Here is a 19,708-nt window from a genome sequence, read left to right as displayed (position 1 = left end):
TCCGCCTATGGAGATAGGCCTCCCTGCTGCCTCACCACAAGCTTCAGTGACATTAAATTACCTTTTCCATTTTAGAATCAAATTATAAAGTATAATATTAGTTATGGAGAAAGTATGCATACGATATAGCTTAGTAAATCTGTTCAGATCACACGTCAATGGCATTCCAATAGGAAACACTTACATTTTCATTCACAAAACCGATTAATTCAATACTCATTTTTGCCACAGGAGATGAAACGTTGTTGTTTTGACGAGTGGGAGAGCAGGCGGAGGAAGGTAAGGGATTTCACCAAGTTGATATCATTTGTAAGGGATAAATGCAGATGTTCTTTACATTACCTTGGAAATAATGGATGACGCAGAGGGTCAAGGTGGAGCCGAGTCCCTTTGCGCAGTTCATTTTTCCCATGGTAATGTACAGAAAGGGGGCGTTTACCCTGCTTATACTACAGTTACCAAAGAAAATAATACTAAAGCACACATTTATTGGCATAAATCCTGCTGCTGCTTGCTGCTACTGCTGCTATGCACTGGCTTCTTACTCCCACCACCACCTCAGCCTCCACCTGTTAGGTTATGTGTTTCTGCCAGGGGCATTTGTATAGCTTATCGCACTCACTGCCTGTAGGCTATTTTATATTTACACTTTGCCTGGGCAGTGAGCTACCCTGAATGAGCAGAGCATATATTGCCACAGCTTGTCTTGTTCATTGCTTAATACATGGTTAAATGTATTTCTACGTGCCATTTTCTTTCTGAACTGGTTTCAATGCCCATTCTAGAATTCAACAATGCTGTGCTATAAATATATTTAGAACTTAACACTAAAAGTAATGCATATTGTAGTCAATGGGGTGGCAGGTAGCCTAGTGGTTAGAGCATTGGACTAGTAACTGAAAGGTTGCAAGACCGAATCCCTGAGCTGACTAGGTAAAAATATGTTGTTCTGCCCCTGAACAAGGCAATTAACCTGCTGTCATTGAAAATAAGAATTTGTTCTAAACTGATTGCCTAGTCAATTGAAGGTAAAAAAAAATTATGAGAGAAGGGTGGTCTCTCATCCAGAGCAGCCTGATGGAGTGCCTTTAAGATCAAATACCTGGATGGGAGGGAGTGAATTAAGAGTTTCTGAATACATTCAGGAAATTTGTTAATTTACTTCTTGATAAACTCAGTACTATAAATGTACATTTCAAGCTGAATTACCATTGTTAATGTTGGGCATTTGTTACATACAGTGGGGAGAACAAGTATTTGATACACTGCCAATTTTGCAGGTTTTCCTACTTACAAATCATGTAGAGGTCTGTCATTTTTTTCATAGACGGAATCTAAGTCATTTTAAGTCATTTTTTAAAAATTAATTAATTAGCATTTTATTGCATGACATAAGTATTTGATCACCTACCAACCAGTAAGAATTCCGGCTCTCACAGACCTGTTAGTTTTTCTTTAAGAAGCCCTCCTGTTCTCCACTCATTACCTGTATTAACTGCACCTGTTTGAACTCGTTACCTGTATAAAAGACACCTGTCCACGCACTCAATCAAACAGACTCCAACCTCTCCACAATGGCCAAGACCAGAGAGCTGTGTAAGGAAATCAGGGTTAAAATTGTAGACCTGCACAAGGCTGGGATGGGCTACAGGACAATAGGCAAGCAGCTTGGTGAGAAGGCAACAACTGTTGGCGCAATTATTCCAAAATGGAAGACGTTCATGGGGCATCGTGGGGCATCAATGATCATGAGGAAGGTGAGAGATCAGCCCAGAACTACACGGCAGGACCTGGTCAATGACCTGAAGAGGGCTGGGACCACAGTCTGAAAGAAAACCATTAGTAACACACTACGCCGTCATGGATTAAAATCATGCAGCGCACGCAAAACAACAACCCGAAACACACAGCCAGGGCAACTAAGGAGTGGCTCCGTAAGAAGCGTCTCAAGGTCCTGGAGTGGCCTAGTCAGTCTCCAGACCTGCATCCAATAGAAAATGTTTGGAGGGAGCTGAAAGTCCCTATTGCCCAGCGACAGCCCCGAAACCTGAAGGATCTGGAGAAGGTCTGTATGGAGGAGTGGTCCAAAATCCCTGCTGCAGTGTGTGCAAAAGTGTGGTCAAGAAATACAGGAAACGTATGATCACTGTAATTACAAACAAAGGTTTCTGTAAGGTTTCTGACGTCCCACCTGGCCAAAAGCCAGAGAAAATGCAGAGTGCCAAATTCAAATAAATTACAATAAAATCTAACTTTCATTAAATCACACATGCAAGATAGCAAATTAAAGCTACACTTGTTCGGTGAAAGCAAACGATGCTATTATCTGAGGATAGCACCATAGTCAACAAAGAGAGAAAGCATATTTCAACCCTGCAGGCGCGACACAAAACGCAGAAATAAAAATATATTTCCTGCCTTACCTTTGACGAGCTTCTTTTGTTGGCACTCCAATATGTCCCATAAACATCACAAATGGTCCTTTTGTTCGATTAATTCCGTCGATATATATCCAAAATGTCCATTTATTTAGCGCGTTTGATCCAGAAAAACACCGGTTCCAACTTGCTCAACCTGACTACAAAATATCTCAAAAGTTACCTGTACACTTTGCCGAAACATTTCAAACTACTTTTGTAATGCAACTTTAGGCATTTTTTATTGTAAATAATCAATGAAATTGAAGACGGGATGATCTTTGTTCAATACAGGAAGAAAACAAACTGAAGCATGCTTTCTGGTCACGCCCCTCTATCTAAGAGTACACTTCAAGTGACCCTCGTTCAAGATGGCCGTACTTCTTCATTGCACAAAGGAATAACCTCAACCAATTTCTAAAGACTGTTGACATCCAGTGGAAGCGATAGGAAATGCAAGAAGGTCCCTTAGAAATCTGGATTCCCAATGAAACATGAAACCTCATTGAAAAGAGAGTGACCTCAAAAAAACAAATCTGAATGGTTTGTCCTCGGGGTTTCGCCTGCTAAATAAGTTCTGTTATACTCACAGACATAATTCAAACAGTTTTAGAATCTTCAGAGTGTTTTATATCCAACTCTACTAATAATATGCATATCTTATATTCTGGGGATGAGTAGCAGGCAGTTGAATTTGGGCATGCATTTCATCCGGATGTGAAAATACTGCCCTCTGTCACCAAGACGTTAAGCGTCCCCTCACAGACTTTGCACCAAGTTCTAAATTCTGCCCTATCAGCTCTTTTATCCTCTCATCCAGCTGAATGTCTGACAACAGTGAGTAGGTCCTGAAGAGCTGAAAATGACTAAATACAAAAAGACCACAAAAAGATACATCAGTAATGTGATCAAATCTAGAGAGGATTTAGAGATCTCGCTCGTGTTACAATTGCTTTTTTCAATTACGATAACTTACCTCATGCGCCGCTTGACCACGGAGCTCGACACATTGAGAACATCTGCCATTTGTCTGATGGTCATACGACAATCTATGAGGAGCTCAAGCAGCTCCTTGGTGATGTGATACCGCCTTCCCTTCAAAGGTGCTTGATAGGCTACTGAAATAAGAAATACAATAGATAATTAATTACAGAATACACTCCTAAAAACTGTAGGTTAAAAGCCTATAAGAGCACCATATAGAATTTTGGAACAGCATTATAGGCCAACTAAATGTTGTTTTTTTCATTGATTGACTTCGCTAGATAGAGGTGTCCACAAAATCCCAGACTTGACACGGGAGATTTAACACAGGACAAGTAAAATGATACAACCTCAGCCTTTGCCACGCATGCCGTACAAAAAAATTATACGTAACAACTTACCATCTTCATAAGGTTCCCGTAAGGTTCCCGTTGTTGGATGTCATTTGCCTCTTGTAGGAACTCCTCTGCAACAGCAATTAGATTGCTGGCCATCTCTTCATCAATCCAATGACCGCTCGCCCACCAAAGGCTCCGCAACATGGTCTCTAGCCTGAAAAATAGACCGCAGACCTGATTGGTCGAGTGGCATTTAATTTGTATGTAGTTAACAACCCCTAAAGTGTTCTCTTGTCTAAAATGTGCCAACTCTGAGCATCCGGCCTATGAATACAACCGTGCATTGACGTTAGCTACAAACTATCTAAAAAAAATGTTATTCATACAGACATCGCTAGCTAGCTAACATTACTGTACAGCAGAAATTAGTTAACATTTTATAGATTCCATAATTAATGTTAGGTTATGAGCAATTAATGTTAGCTAGCTATCTTGAGTTCAGTTAAATATCAATGGCAGGCAGATCTAACATTAGCTAGCTAATGAGGTTGATAGTTAGGTAACACTAGCGTTATATTAATGTGTAGTGTTGTAATAACATATTAAAACATGTAATGACGCATTCACTGACTGTTGTCTGCCTGGGCTTAACCATACAATTCTGGCTTGTACTCTGTGTTATACTCTCTCTATCTCTCTGTTTCTCAATATACTAACTGCACGGGAAATCCCCACCAGGGTGGGGGTTTAAGAGAAACACACTGATAACCCATGAATATACACTGCTCAAAACCCTTTGGGATGGGCTACAAAGACAAAGAACTCTGTCAAGAACCAATGGGATACTGACAACAGGCTGGAGAGGACTGTCTATCACCTACGAACAACCAACCAGGAGCCAGGACTACTAGAATCTACCTAAGTCATTTCAATGTATAAATGTACTGCCCAAATATGTGGTACGCCCTCTTTTTCCGAAAGCTCCCTAAGAGTTGGACGATAGGAGCCGTGCTGCACGTTTGCCAGATATCACTATGCTTGATTAAAAGCCTCAAATATACCGTATCCGCCTTGTCCAGAGTCTCATCTTGGTCTTGTTTCTCCAATAACTAATCATTGACAGTAGCTACTTTTTTTCGGCTGTTACACCACTAACTCTCAACACCTACGTTAACTAGCTAGCTAACATTAAGTTAACGTTATCTAGCTATTGATGGTTGAAGTCCATCTCTTCTGTCCTTGAGTAGCAGTCAATAACGACCTTTATGCAAATATGGATCATCAGTGACAAAATCTATGACTCATAGCATACTTATCGGTGAATCGTTGTGACATATGAAATACGAGTGAGAGTGCAATCAATGTGTAATAACTACGTAAAAAAATGTATGAACGTGTTAAATTATTATGTGACGTGAAGTCATATTCAGGTCTTGATTGGTCAAGAAGCTTATTTGACACGTCAACTAGTGTTATTTGACACGTATCTTTTTGACACGCAAAGACCCAAATGGCGTTCCATAGTATTGTGAGACATGCGTCAGGGGCAGTGTTAGTAATAGCAGGGATTACTTTGGTAATATTGTTGGGATATCATGTGCTGAGGGCATTGATGTTGAAATGACTACACAGATTCCTCAAGACGAGGTAAAATTGATTAAGGCTAGCGCACATACATATCGGGTGGCTATGGAGGAAGATGATGGGGAGTGAGAATGACATGGCTTGGAAACACCTCTTGGATCATGTAGTCTGACGGGGAAGACTGGGCAAAAGCATGAGGAAGCTTTTTTAGAGCTTTCATTTTTGCCAACCTCAGCAGAAAAGTATCCTGAAGACATAGTCAGGCTAAGAGAGAGTGGAAATGGTCATGTTTTCAAACTTTGGGTTGCCATGCATATATAAATGTGCATATCTTCACATGATATTAATGCTGTTATGTTTAATGTATTTTTGTTGCTTTCCAAGTCTTGTGCTATCACTCTCTAGGAACCAAAAAGAGAAAGTGGTGGAGAAACAAATGGCCGCTCTAGCTGACATGGAAAAAGACAGCAGATTCAGTTGGAATGTCATTTTGTTATGTGATGAGAGATGGAAATTCTATTGTGTATGGTGTGATCATAGAACAGAGGCCATAAGATTCTGATTTGGTACACCCACGGTGAAAGTTTGTTATCATTGTTTGTTCATTTATAATCATTTGTTCGTTTTTAAACGTTTTTTAAAAGTTTTTAAAGTAATTTCCAAGTTAATGTAAATTGAATTAGGGAGCTATTGTTCAAGAGAGGGACTGTTGGATTCGGGGCAAACTTTTAACATTGAGATATTAAAGACATGATAGATCAGACGCATAGTGTATAAGGAGTAAAAGAGACTGGGTTTTATGTCAGTGGGTAATGGGTCTCCGTAGAAAGACAGATGGCTTTGGAGTGTGTTGGGTGGATGGGAGGAGATCACAGGGTTGCTATAGGGGAAGCGGATGGACATCTGTGGATTAGGCGAAGGAGGGATTGAGGTCAGGAGGTCAGGTCAGATCCTCGAAGGGAGTAATAAGGGTTTATTATCCTATAACCCTCTTCCTGTCGAACCATAAAATGTAAGGATTGGAGAGAAGGAGTGTCTAAAGTGAAGTATTTATACTTGTGATGATGGGAACATGTCTTTTTCTGAATTACAGCTGTAAGAACCCTTTAGGGATTAATTAAACTTGGTTAAGCTTCTCTAGTGTCCTTGAGTTATCTACTCTGAAAAATTAGAACCTAATGCATCTACATGTTATTATTGTTTAAACCATAGTTCTAAATACATGTTTTAACAGGGTATGACACTAGCATCTAATGGGCCTTTGAAGACCAGAACATTCTACGGCCACAGCCTTAATTAATTACATTAAAGACCACAAAACTATAAGGTCTTTCACATAAGACTGTTATGATCGAGATGGATTCTATCCACATCAATATGCAAAACTATATTTCAAAATGTCAAAATGTCAAAATGTCATGCTCCAGGCTAGGCATAATTGTCCAAAGCTCAGTTGTCTGCACAACACTGCCAGGACCTAGGATCAAGGGAGACACTCAAGTTTTGTAATCCTTTATCTCTTGACATATTCATGAAAATAGTAATGGCCTCTAAACCTTCAACCTGCATACTGGACCCTATTCCAACTAAATCGAATCTCCCATTAGTGCATTCTATAGTTTTGGCAAGTCGGTTAGGATATCTACTTTGTCCATGACATAATTTTTCCGACAATTGTTTTCAGACATATTATTTCACAACTGTCACGATTGTAGTTGGTCAGAAGTTTACATACACTAAGTTGACTGTGCCTTTAAACAGCTTGGAAAATTACAATAAATGATGTCATGGCTTTAGAAGCTTCTGATAGGCTAAATGACATAATTTGAGTCAATTGGAGGTGTACCTGTGGATGCATTTCAAGGACAACTTCCAAACTCAGTGCCTCTTTGCTTGACTTCATGGGAAAATGAAAAGATGTCAGCCAAGACCTCAGAAAAAAAATTGTAGACCTCCACAAGTCTGGTAGATCCATGGGAGCAATTCCCAAACGCCTGAAGGTACCACGTTCAGATGTACAAACAATAGAACACAAGTATAAACACCATGGGTGTCACGTTCTGACCTTTATTTCTGTTTTGTATTTATGTAGTATGGTCAGGGCGTGAGTTGGGTGGGCAGTCTAGGTTTGTTTTTCTATGTTTTGGGGCAGTTCTATGTTTTCGGCCTAGTATGGTTCTCAATCAGAGGCAGGTGTCATTAGTTGTCTCTGATTGAGAATCATACTTAGGTAGCCTGGGTTGCACTGTTTGTTTGTGGGTGATTGTCTATGTTAGTGGCTTGTGTCAGCACAGGTCTCATTTTGTAGCTTCACGGTCGTATTTGGTTTATTGTTTTCGTTACTCTTTTGCATAGTGTTCAGTCTTTCTTTATTAAAGATTCACCATGGACACTTACCACGCTGCGTATTGGTCCTCAGATCCATCTCGCCTCTCCTCTTCAGATGAAGAGGAGGACGGCCGTGACAATGGGACCACACAGCCATCATACCATTCAGGAAGGAGACCTGTTCTGTCTCCTAGAGATGAACATACTTTGGTGCGGAAAGTGCAAATATATCCCAGAACAACAGCAAAGGACCTTGTGAAGATGCTGGAGGAAACAAGTACAAAAGTATATATATCCACAGTAAAATGAGTCCTATATCAACAGAACCTGAAAGGCCGCTCGGCAAGGAAGAAGCCAATGCTCCAAAACCAGCATAAAAAAAGCCAGACTACGCTTTGCAACTGCAAATGGGGACAAAGATCTACTTTTTGGAGAAATGATGAAACAAAAATAGAACTGTTTGGCCATCATGACCATCGTTATGTTTGGAGGATAAAGGGGGAGGCTTGCAAGCTGAAGAACACCATACCAACAGTGTAGCTCGGGGGTGGCAGCATCATGTTGTGGGGGTGCTTTGCTGCAGGAGGGACTGGTGCGTGTCACAAAATAGATGGCTTCATGAGGATGAAAATTATGTGGATATATTGAAGCAGCATGTCAAGACATCAGTCAGGAAGTTAAAGCTTGGTCGCAAATGGGTCTTCCAAATGAGCATTGACCCCAAGCACACTTTCAAAGTTGTGGCAAATGCCTTAAGGACAACAAAGTCAATGTATTGGAGTGGCCATCACAAAGCCCTGACTTCAAAGCTATCGAAAATTTGTGGGCAGATCTGGAAAAGCATATGCGATCAAGGAGGCCTACAAACCTGACTCAGTTACACCAGCTCTGTCAGGAGGACTTATTGAGGGAAGCTTGTGGAAGGCTACCCGAAATGTTTGACCCAAGTTAAGCAATATAAAGTCAATGCTACTAAATACCAATTGAGTGTATGTTTACCGCTGACCCACTGGGAATGTGATGAAAGAAATAAAAGCTGAAAAAATTCACTCTCTACTATTATTCTGACATTTCACATTCTTAAAATAAAGTGGTGATGCTAACTGACCTAAGACAGGGTATTTTTATTAGGATTCAATGTCAGGAATTGTGAAATACTGAGTTTAAATGTATTTGACTAAGGTGTATGTAAACTTCCGACTTCAGCTGTATGTGTACTACTAATACTGCTCAGTGTAATCTGATGTAATTAGCTCTGCATGCACTGCATCTGTATTATGGTCAAGTTCACATTAAAAACATGGAATAAAACATTATTATGAAACATGTACGATGTAATTGAAACACTGCTAAAAATGTAAGATTAATTTAAAAAAAACGACTAAACATGTGTAATGCTTGATAGTTTATTGGAGGATCACAATATGACACCAACCATACAACATTGCCATCAGAAATTCTGATCATCATTATTTATCCACTATCATGTATCAGGACTTAAAGTTCATGTTTTTGGATAAAACATATATTCTTCAGAATGTTGATGAGTTCTTCTCTGTACCAAAGTCCCAAGAACTATATTACTGTTTTGTTTTTATGTTAGTCAATGATTGATGGATGGATGTTGGAATGATTCATTGAGTTAATGTTAGTGATGATGTCAGAGGTGATAGCTGATTTGATATGGAGACTGAGATGGATCCTCGGCATCCCCATTCTGGTCGGTTCTCACCCCACAAGTTCCTTGACTTTGTTCCAAAGATCGCTCAAAACTGGAATACAGATTTAAATATGCTTTATGGAAAATACATTTTTAAAAGGCTAAACATATGAAAATGACTCCGACATGTTAAATACATATTCCAATTACAAGTGACTACCTTTTAAACCTACTGTTGTTAGGCCAGTATTTGACTACCATTTAAAAAATGATTTGCCTCTATGAAACATGATGCTAATAAACAGTAGAGATGGAGTTAGCCATGTTACTCCGTCCTCTTTCCCATCACCCTCTGATACCCTCCTGTTGTCACTTTACTGTTGCTCAGAAAGACAGACAGACAGACAGACAGACAGACTTCAGTGGACTTCAGGAAACAGCAGAGGGAACACCCCCCTATCCACATCGATGGAACAGTAGTGGAGAGGGAAGCAAGTTTTAAGTTCCTCGGCATACACATCACAGACAAACTGAATTGGTCCACTCACACAGACAGCATTGTGAAGAAGGCGCAGCAGCGCCTCTTCAACCTCAGGAGGCTGAAGAAATTTGGCTTGTCACCAAAAGCACTCACAAACTTCTACAGATGCACAATCGAGAGCATCCTGGCGGGCTGTATCACCGCCTGGTACGGCAACTGCTCCACCCTCAACCATACGGCTCTCCAGAGGGTAGTGAGGTCTGCACAACGCATCACCGGGGGCAAACTACCTGCCCTCCAGGACACCTACACCACCCGATGTCACAGGAAGGCCATAAAGATCATCAAGGACATCAACCACCCGAGCCACTGCCTGTTCACCCCGCTATCATCCAGAAGGCGAGGTCAGTACAGGTGCATCAAAGCTGGGACCGAGAGACTGAAAAACAGCTTCTATCTCAAGGCCATCAGACTGTTAAACAGCCACCACTAACATTGAGTGGCTGCTGCCAACACACTGACACTGACTCAACTCCAGCCACTTTAATAATGGGAATTGATGGGAAATGATGTAAATTTTTCACTAGCCACTTTAAACAATGCTACCTTATATAATGTTACTTACCCTACATTATTCATCTCATATGCATACGTATATACTGTACTCTATATCATCGACTGTATCCTTATGTAATACATGTATCACTAGCCACTTTAACTATGCCACTTTGTTTACATACTCATCTCATATGTACATACTGTACTCGATACCATCTACTGTATCTGCCTATGCTGCTCTGTACCATCACTCATTCATATATCCTTATGCACATATTCTTTATCCCCTCACACTGTGTACAAGACAGTAGTTTTGGAATTGTTAGTTAGATTACTTGTTGGTTATTACTGCATTGTCGGAACTAGAAGCACAAGCATTTTGCTACACTCGCATTAACATCTGCTAACCATGTGTATGTGACAAATAAAATTTGATTTGATTTTGATTTGACAGACAGACAGACAGATAGTCTGCAAAGTCTGTCTGCAAAGTAGTTGGTGAACCAGGCAAGGCAGTCATTAGAAAAACCGAGGCTACTGAGTCTGCCGATAAGAATATGCCTAGATAGATAGATAGATAGATAGATAGATAGATAGATAGATAGATAGATAGATAGATAGCTCACATGCTGCTTCATCTTCAGAGGGGATGGTCTTCAGAGTAGCCAACTTTGCCAAAAAGGCAGCCTTTACATTTTTTACATCATCCTCCTGCAGGAGAGCTGAGGAAGAAAGATTTTTCATTTTACTAGATTTTATCAGATTAAACCCGGGCAGTAAAGTAGTACACATTTACAAACAAGACATACCATCCTGAGAGTTATCTTCATTGAGGGAGCTTGCCAACAGGACACCCACTAGAGCGAACAGCAGTAACATACTCTGGATCTTCATCCTTTACTAAAGCACAAAGAGCACAACTTGTTAACACACAGAGACACACACAGACACACAGAGACACATACACACACGCACACGCACACGCACACGCACACGCACACGCACACACACACACACACACACCTCTCCATCCATTCCTACCTGCCCACTCTTGCCACAACTGCTATACACCTTTGCAAAGAAGATTCTCAGTGAAAACAAACATACCTCTTACAGTTGGACGATGCTGTCTGATTGATGGCTGTTTATCTGGATGATGTCTTCTGGACGTCAGTAGTAGTGTGGCGTCTCTCTGCCTTCTGCAGCCCTGTTTTATACTCTTTCTGCAGATGCTGTACCTGCCCCACCCATCCACACCTCTCACAGCCGATTAACAAGCAAAATGACATTACAGCCATGGCGATAACCGCAGTCATGCACAGCCTGAAGTTTATGACCTCCCTCCAGGCAAAACTTCAGTCAATATTATGGTTTCCTAGTTATTTCAACTCAATTTGTGACCTGGAGCTTGGATAGACTTGAATTTATAAATGGTGGTAGCACTTTATTTTAAGGTTGTATCCATAATCCATTCATAACACATTTATGAATCCAATCATTAAACCTTTTTATTTATTTTATTGAAACTTTATTTAACCAGGTTAGTCTCGTTGAAATAAAAATATCATATTCAAGAGAGACCTGGAACAAGACAGTAGCATCAAATCATATTGTATTTGTTACATAGGCCGAAAACAACAGGTGTAGGTAGACCTTACAGTGAAATGTTTACTTACGAGCCCTTAACCAACAATGTCGTTTTAAGAAAAATAAGTGTTAAGAAAGTATTTTCAAAAAATAAATGGATGTAAAAAAATGACAAAAAACAAAAAGATGAAGACGAAAAATAGATAACTAACAAATAATTAAGGAGCAACAATAAAAAAACAGCTAGGGTGGCTGGAATCTTTGGAAATCTTTAGAGCCTTCCTCTGACACCGCCTGGTATAGATGTCCTGGATGGCAGGAAGCTTGGCCCCAGTGATGTACTGGGCTGTATGCACTACCCCCTGTAGCAACTTGTGGTTGGAGGCCTTGCAGTTGCGATATCAGGCGGTGATGCAACCAAACAGGATGTTCTCGATGGTGCAGCTGTTTAACTTTTTGAGGATCTGAGGACCCATGCCAAATCTTTTCATTCTCCTGAAGGGGAATAGGCATTGTTGTGCCCTATTCACGACTGTCTTGTTGTGTTTGGACCATAGTTTGTTGGTGATGTAGACACCAAGGAACTTAAAGCTCTCAACCTGCTCCACTACAGCCCTGTCGATGAGAATGTGGGCGTGCTCGGCCCTCCTTTTCTTGTAGTCCACAATCATCTCCTTTGTCTTGATCACGTTGAGGTAGATGTTGTTATCCTGGCACCATACTGCCAGGTCTATGACCTCCTCCCTATAGGCTGTCTCATCGTTGTCGGTGATCAGGCCTACCAATGTTGTGTCATCGGCAAATGTAATGATGGTGTTGGAGTCGTGCTTGGCCATGCAATCATGGGTGAACAGGGAGTACAGGAGAGAACTGAGCACTCACCCCTGAGGGGCCCCCGTGTTGAGGATCAACGTGGCAGATGTGTTGTTACCTACCCTTACAACCTAGGGGCGGCCCTTCAGGAAGTCTATGATCCAGTTTCATAGGGAGGTGTTTCGTCCCAGGGACCTTAACTTAGTGATGAGCTTTGAGGGCACTATGGTGTTGAACACTGAGCTGTAGTCAATGAATAGTATTCTCACGTAGGTGTTCCTTTTGTCCAGATGGGAAAGGGCAGTGTGGAATGCAATAGAGATTGCATCATCTGAGGATCTATTGAGGCAGTATGCAAATTGGTGTGGGTCTAGGGTTTCTGGGATAATGGTGTTGATGTGAGCCATGACCAGCCTTTCAAAGTAGTCATTTTGTCAGGTTACCTTGGTGTTCTTGGGAACAGTTATGGCTGTCTGCTTGAAACATGTTGGTTTACAGGTATTACAGACTCGGTCATGGACAGGTTGAAAATGTCAGTGAAGACACTTGCCAGCTGGTCAGCGCACGCTCGGAGTACACGTCTTGGTAATCCACTTGTTTCAAGGTCTTACTCACATCGGCTACGAGAGAGCGTGATCACAGTCGTCCGGAACATGCTCTCATGCATGCTTCAGTGTTGCTTGCCTCGAAGCGAGCATAGAAGTAATTTAGCTCATCTGGTAGGCTCAACCCATCAGTTTCAGACAAACAGCCACATGACATGAACCAGACGAAGATATATCAATATAAAAAGCTGCACGTCAGTAATGTACATGTACACAACACAGGCCAGAAAAAAAATGAATGCAAAACGTCAAAAGACAGGCTCACTATGGTATCAAAATGTTTCAGGTAAAACAACATCCTTACATCAATAAGGCAACGCCGACTAGTGACATCGATAACAACTAGAAACAACTAAATGTCTCAACAACTTGTTCATCTATTTGTGCTTTGAACTTCTCTAGGGACACCAGACCCTGGAGTTTTAGGTTGGCTTGGAGGGAATTCCTATACAAGGGGACTGATTAGTGAAAATACTTTGTTCCAAGCTCTGTACATTTGTTCAGGACTGTTAGCTTAAAACAAGATTGGTATCTGAGCTTGTAAGTGTTTTCATTTCGGGCTAATAGAGAACAGATAAAATTACAGTTTTTCTAAAATGGCTTTCTATATAAGAATGTACCAGTGCTATAGCCTGTGTGTTGCTAGCTCTGTCCACCCGACAGCAATGTAGACATCACATGATACAGTCAAGAGCCTTCAGTGTATTTATTGAGGCTTGACCTTAAATAGTATTACTATAGTCCAACACAGATGGAAAAGTACAATGAATCATCTATTTTATATAGAAATTGTAGTTTTTCTAGGTAGCTTCCATTTTGGCTGTATTGTTTCCAAGAGCGTGGAAGAGAGTTCTTTGGTATTTTTCTCCGGAAAAGACAATAACGATTCTCCGTCTTAAATTTAATAATTTATTTACGTATTAGGGTACCTAAGGTGTGATTATAAACATTGTTTGACTTGTTTGGAAAAGATTATTAGTAACGTTTGGGATTCATTTTGTATGCATTTTGATGGAGGGAAACTGGGTGGATTATTGACTGACGCGCGCCAGCTAAACTGAGTTTTATGGATATAAAGAAGGACATTATTGAACAAAAGGACCATTTGTGATGTATCTGGGACCTTTTGGAGTGCCAACAGAAGAAGATCATCAAAGGTAAGGCATTTATTATATCACTATTTCTTACTTTCGTGGCGCACCTGCCTGGCTGAAATATGTTTTTCATGCTTTTGTATGCGGGGCGCTGTCCTCAGATAATAGCACGGTGTGCTTTCGCAGTAAAGCACTTTTGAAATCTGACACAGCGACTGGATTAACAAGAAGTTAAGCTTTATTTTGATTGTTGATTATTGATTGATTGTTGTGATTTTATGAAAGTTAAATATTTATAATTCTGTAGTTTGAATTTTGCGCTCTCCAATTTCACCGGATGTTGGCCAGGTGGGATGCTACCGTCCCACCTGGCCATAAGAAGTTAAACCCAATTCGGTATATAATAAGTTAACCAACATAGCTCCAACTGCTGTGGTAAAACGTAGAGTTTATGAAAATAAACAAATCTGATTAAATGCATACAACATATACAAAATATACATCCACATATTATTATTAGTTACACCATAATTCTAAATAATGTTTTAAACAGGGTATGACACTAGCATATAATGGGCTTTTGAAGACCGGAACACTCTATGGCCACAGCCTCTATTATTACATTAAAGACCACAAAACTATTACTGTAAATTGCCTTAGAAAATAATTATGTTTAACTTGCTGATATACGGTAGATGGAGGATCTGATGTATGATACAAATTCAATACCTGGCCTAGAGCGTGTTCTGGCCCGGACAACCTGGTGTAACTGTATTGTCATGCCAACAGCATGTTCTGTTCCAAGATACACAGATATCATTCATTAGTTCCCAGTAAACCAAAAACCTGTTAAATTAAAGAAAATGGTAAATAAATAAAGGAATTAACTTCACCACTGTCTTTATTTACCATGTTCCTAGCATATAATGGGCCTTTGAAGAACACAACACTCTATGACCACAACCTCACATCAAAGAACACAAGACTATAAGGTCTTTCAGATAAGACTGTTATGATCGAGATGGATTCTATCCACATCAACATGCATAACAAAATGTCTAAATGTTGTGCTCCAGGCTAGGCATAAGTTTCCTTTCAGGCCAACCAGTTTGGCTTACTAGGAACTCATAATATTGGCTTATCTTGGCAGAGAACATGCTCTAGGCCAGGTATAGAAGTTTTTCAAGGTTGTCCAACAGCCGTAAGAGTGGTGAAAAAAGGCACCTTTTCTGGTGGGCGATCTTCTTCATCTGCCTCATTAGCACCTGTGCCTCTCGTTCCACATAAGCTTTCAACAGGTTGATGAAGTATATCTACCGAGGGCGCATTCGTCCTGGCTGACTCACCCTATAGTTGACTGGGGAGACATGCTCTTTCACTACATATGGGCCCTGCCACTGAGCCAGGAGCCTGTGATCTGGTGTGGGGATGAGGAGGAGTACCTTCTCTCCTGGGCGGAACTGTCAAGGCTGGGCCATTCTATTGTACGACCAGGCTTGGTTTCCTGCGCCTTGGCCATGTTCCCTCACCATGGGCCATATAGCTGCCATTCAGTCCTTCAAGAATGTGATGTGATCGATGAGGGAAAGGTACAGGCAGGATTGGTTCTCCCAGGCATCCTTGGTCAAGTCAAGGATGATGCGACATGGCCACCCATGGAGCAGCTCCAAAGGCGAGAAGCCAGTGAATGCCTGGGGGACCTCCCAAAGTGTGAATATGAGGTGGGGCTACATCATATCACAATTCTTCCGGTCCACCACCCTGCATAGCATGCTTTTGATGGTTTTATTCAGCCATTCACACAGCCCGTCTGTCTTGTGGTTGTAAACACGGGTCCTCATTTGTTTGATCAGGTATAACTGACACAGGTCCTTCATCATTCTGGACATGAACGGTGTGCCATGGTCGGTCATGAATGATGGTCGGGAGTCCCACTCGGGATGACATGAGATACAGATCTTTCGCTATGGCTTTTGTTGCCATCGACCTCAGGGGAATAGCCTCTGGGAATGTCGTCATATAGTCCACCACAACCAAGATGAACTAATGTCCTCGTACCGAACACGGCAGGGGTCCCACCAGGTTCATGGCTATCCACTGAAACGGGGTCTCTATAATTGGGAAAGGGATAAGAGGGTTACTGTATATTCGCTTGGGAGTAGTACATTGACAGGGGTCAAAAGATTTGCAATACTTAGCAAAATCTTGAGTAATCCTCAGCCAATAGAAATGCCCCAGCAACCGTTTGGTGGTCTTCTCCCTGGCGAGGTGATCCCCTAGTACATATGTATGGGCCATGTGTAACAACATCTCTGTATGAACGGGGCACCATTAACAGTTCCTGCTCTACTCCTCTAAGTTTGGCCACCTTCCGAGCTGACACTCCTTCCATCTATCCTCTTCACTTTCCGCATAGCCTGCCAAAGGTCAGGATCCCAGTGTTTAGCTGTTCCGAATTGGCCCATTAGCTCTCTAGAGGGTAGTGAGGTCTGCACAACGCATCACCGGGGGCAAACTACCTGCCCTCTAGGACACCTACACCACCCGATGTCACAGGAAGGCCATAAAGATCATGAAGGACAACAATCACCCGAGCCACTGCCTGTTCACCCCGCTATCATCCAGAAGGCGAGGTCAGTACAGGTGCATCAAAGCTGGGACCGAGAGACTGAAAAACAGCTTCTATCTCAAGGCCATCAGACTGTTAAACAGCCACCACTAACATTGAGTGGCTGCTGCCAACACACTGACTCAACTCCAGCCACTTTAATAATGGGAATTGATGGGAAATGATGTAAAAGATATCACTAGCCACTTTAAACAATGCTACCTAATATAATGTTTACATACCCTACATTATTCATCTCATATGTATATACTGTACTCTATATCATCTACTGTATCTTGCCTATGCCGCTCTGTACCATCACTCATTCATATATCTTTATGTACATATTCTTTATCCCCTTACACTTGTGTCTATAAGGTAGTAGTTTTGGAATTGTTAGCTAGATTACTTGTTGGTTATTACTGCATTGTCGGAACTAGAAGCACAAGCATTTCGCTACACTCGCATTAACATCTGCTAACCATGTGTATGTGACAAATACATTTGATTTGATTTGATCTGTATATGGCCCAGGAGGCCTGTAAAACAGTAGCTATAAAAAGTGATTGAGTAGGCTGCATAGATTTCATGACTAGAAGCTCAAAAGACGAAAACGTAATTTTTTTTTTGTAAACTGAAATTTGCTATCGTAAGTGTTAGCAACACCTCCGCCTTTGCGGGATGCACGGGGAATATGGTCACTAGTGTAGCCAGGAGGTGAGGCCTCATTTAACACAGTAAATTCATCAGGCTTAAGCCATGTTTCAGTCAGGCCAATCACATCCAGATTATGATCAGTGATTAGTTCATTGACTATAATTGCCTTTGAAGTAAGGGATCTAACATTAAGTAGCCCTATTTTGAGATGTGAGGTATCATGATCTCTTTCAATAATGACAGGAATGGAGGAGGTCTTTATCCTAGTGAGATTGCTAAGGCGAACACCGCCATGTTTAGTTTTGCCCAACCTAGGTCGAGGCACAGACACGGTCTCAATGGTGATAGCTGAGCTGACTCCACTGACTGTGCTAGTGGCAGACTCCACTATGCTGGCAGGCTGGCTAACAGCCTGCTGCCTGGCCTGTACCCTATATCATTGTGGAGCTAGAGGAGTTAGAGCCCTGTCTATGTTGGTAGATAAGATGAGAGCACCCCTCCAGCTAGGATGGAGTCCGTCACTCCTCAGCAGGTCAGACTTGGTCCTGTTTGTGGGTGAGTCCCAGAAAGAGGGCCAATTATCTACAAATTCTATCTTTTGGGAGGGGCAGAAAACAGTTTTCAACCAGCGATTGAGTTGTGAGACTCTGCTGTAGAGCTCATCACTCCCCCTAACTGGGAGGGGGCCAGAGACAATTACTCGATGCCGACACATCTTTCTAGCTGATTTACACGCTGAAGCTATGTTGCGCTTGGTGATCTCTGACTGTTTCATCCTAACATTGTTGGTGCCGACGTGGATAACAATATCTCTATACTCTCTACACTCGCCAGTTTTAGCTTTAGCCAGCACCATCTTCAGATTAGCCTTAATGTCGGTAGCCCTGCCCCCTGGTAAACAGTGTATGATTTCTCGTTTTAAGTCTAATAATGCGGGTAATGGAGTCGCCAATGACTAGAGTTTTCAATTTGTCAGAGCTAATGGTGGGAAGCTTCGGCGTCTCAGACCCCGTAACGGGAGGAGTAGAGACAAGAGAAGGCTCGGCCTCTGACTCCGACTCGCTGCTTAATGGGGAAAACCGGTTGAAAGTTTCTGCCGGCTGAATGAGCGACACCGGTTGAGCATTCCTACAGCATTTCCTTCCAGAAACCGTGAGAAAGTTGTCCGGCTGCGGGGACTGTGCCAGGGGATTTATACTGCTATCTGTACTTACTGGTGGCATAGACGCTGTTTCATCCTTTCCTACACTGAAATTACCCTTGCCTAACGATTGCGTCTGAAGCTGGGCTTGTAGCACATCGTTCTCCTGTATATTATGAGTACAGTGACTGCAATTAGAAGGCATCATATTATTGTTACTACTTAGCTTCGGCTGTTGGAGGTCCTGACGAACCGTGTCCAGATAAAGCTTCCGCAGTTAAAAAGTTGAGGGAAAAAACAAAAATATAAACGATAATTAAAAAGTAAAAACCGTAAAGTTGTCAGGTAGCAAAATAGGTTGGCAACAAAACGCACAGCAACACGTAAACAAGTCTGCAAGTTGTGACCGGAAATGATGTCAGACCTGATTGAAAACATTTTTTTTTTTTTGAAAAAGACCAGTTGTGATGGATCGGCGGGGCTCCGTGTTGGCAGTTAAAGGGGTCCAGGCAAATGGCAAAAATGTATTGTAGCCCAAGGACTGGCTGATGGACCTCTTCAGCTAGCCGGGAGATGGGCCTAACAAGAGGCTAGCTCCAGGCTAACTACTGCTTGCTTCGTGACAGAGACGTTAGCCAGGATTTGCCACTCAGATAGCTGCGATGATCCAGGTGAAAAGGTTCAGAGCTTGAGGTAGGAATCCGGAGATGTGGTAGAGAGGAAGCAGTCCTATATGCTCTGGGTTGAATATTGCTGTGCAGACTGGCAGGAGTTATCCGGGCTGAGGTTAGCTGATGACCGCTAGCATTGGCTAACCTACTACGAGCTAGTAGCTAGTTAGCTGGCTACCCTT

The 19,708-nt window shown here is 41.8% G+C and overlaps 1 long non-coding RNA gene across 1 annotated transcript; it reads right to left on the bottom strand.

Annotated features, from left to right (window-relative positions):
* Window positions 1-9,046: 9,046 nt before the first annotated feature.
* Window positions 9,047-11,073, bottom strand: LOC118940096. Its single transcript, XR_005036698.1, has 2 exons — window positions 10,977-11,073; window positions 9,047-9,423 (listed from the first exon to the last, which is right to left on the bottom strand). It is a non-coding gene; the product is annotated as an uncharacterized LOC118940096 (long non-coding RNA).
* Between the last annotated feature and the right edge of the window lie 8,635 nt (window positions 11,074-19,708).

Source organism: Oncorhynchus mykiss, chromosome 17, assembly GCF_013265735.2.
Source record: "Oncorhynchus mykiss isolate Arlee chromosome 17, USDA_OmykA_1.1, whole genome shotgun sequence".
Classification (NCBI taxonomy): domain Eukaryota; kingdom Metazoa; phylum Chordata; class Actinopteri; order Salmoniformes; family Salmonidae; genus Oncorhynchus; species Oncorhynchus mykiss.
Note: the sequence above shows the minus strand (reverse complement) of the source record. Positions and strands in the feature narration are given on the sequence as shown.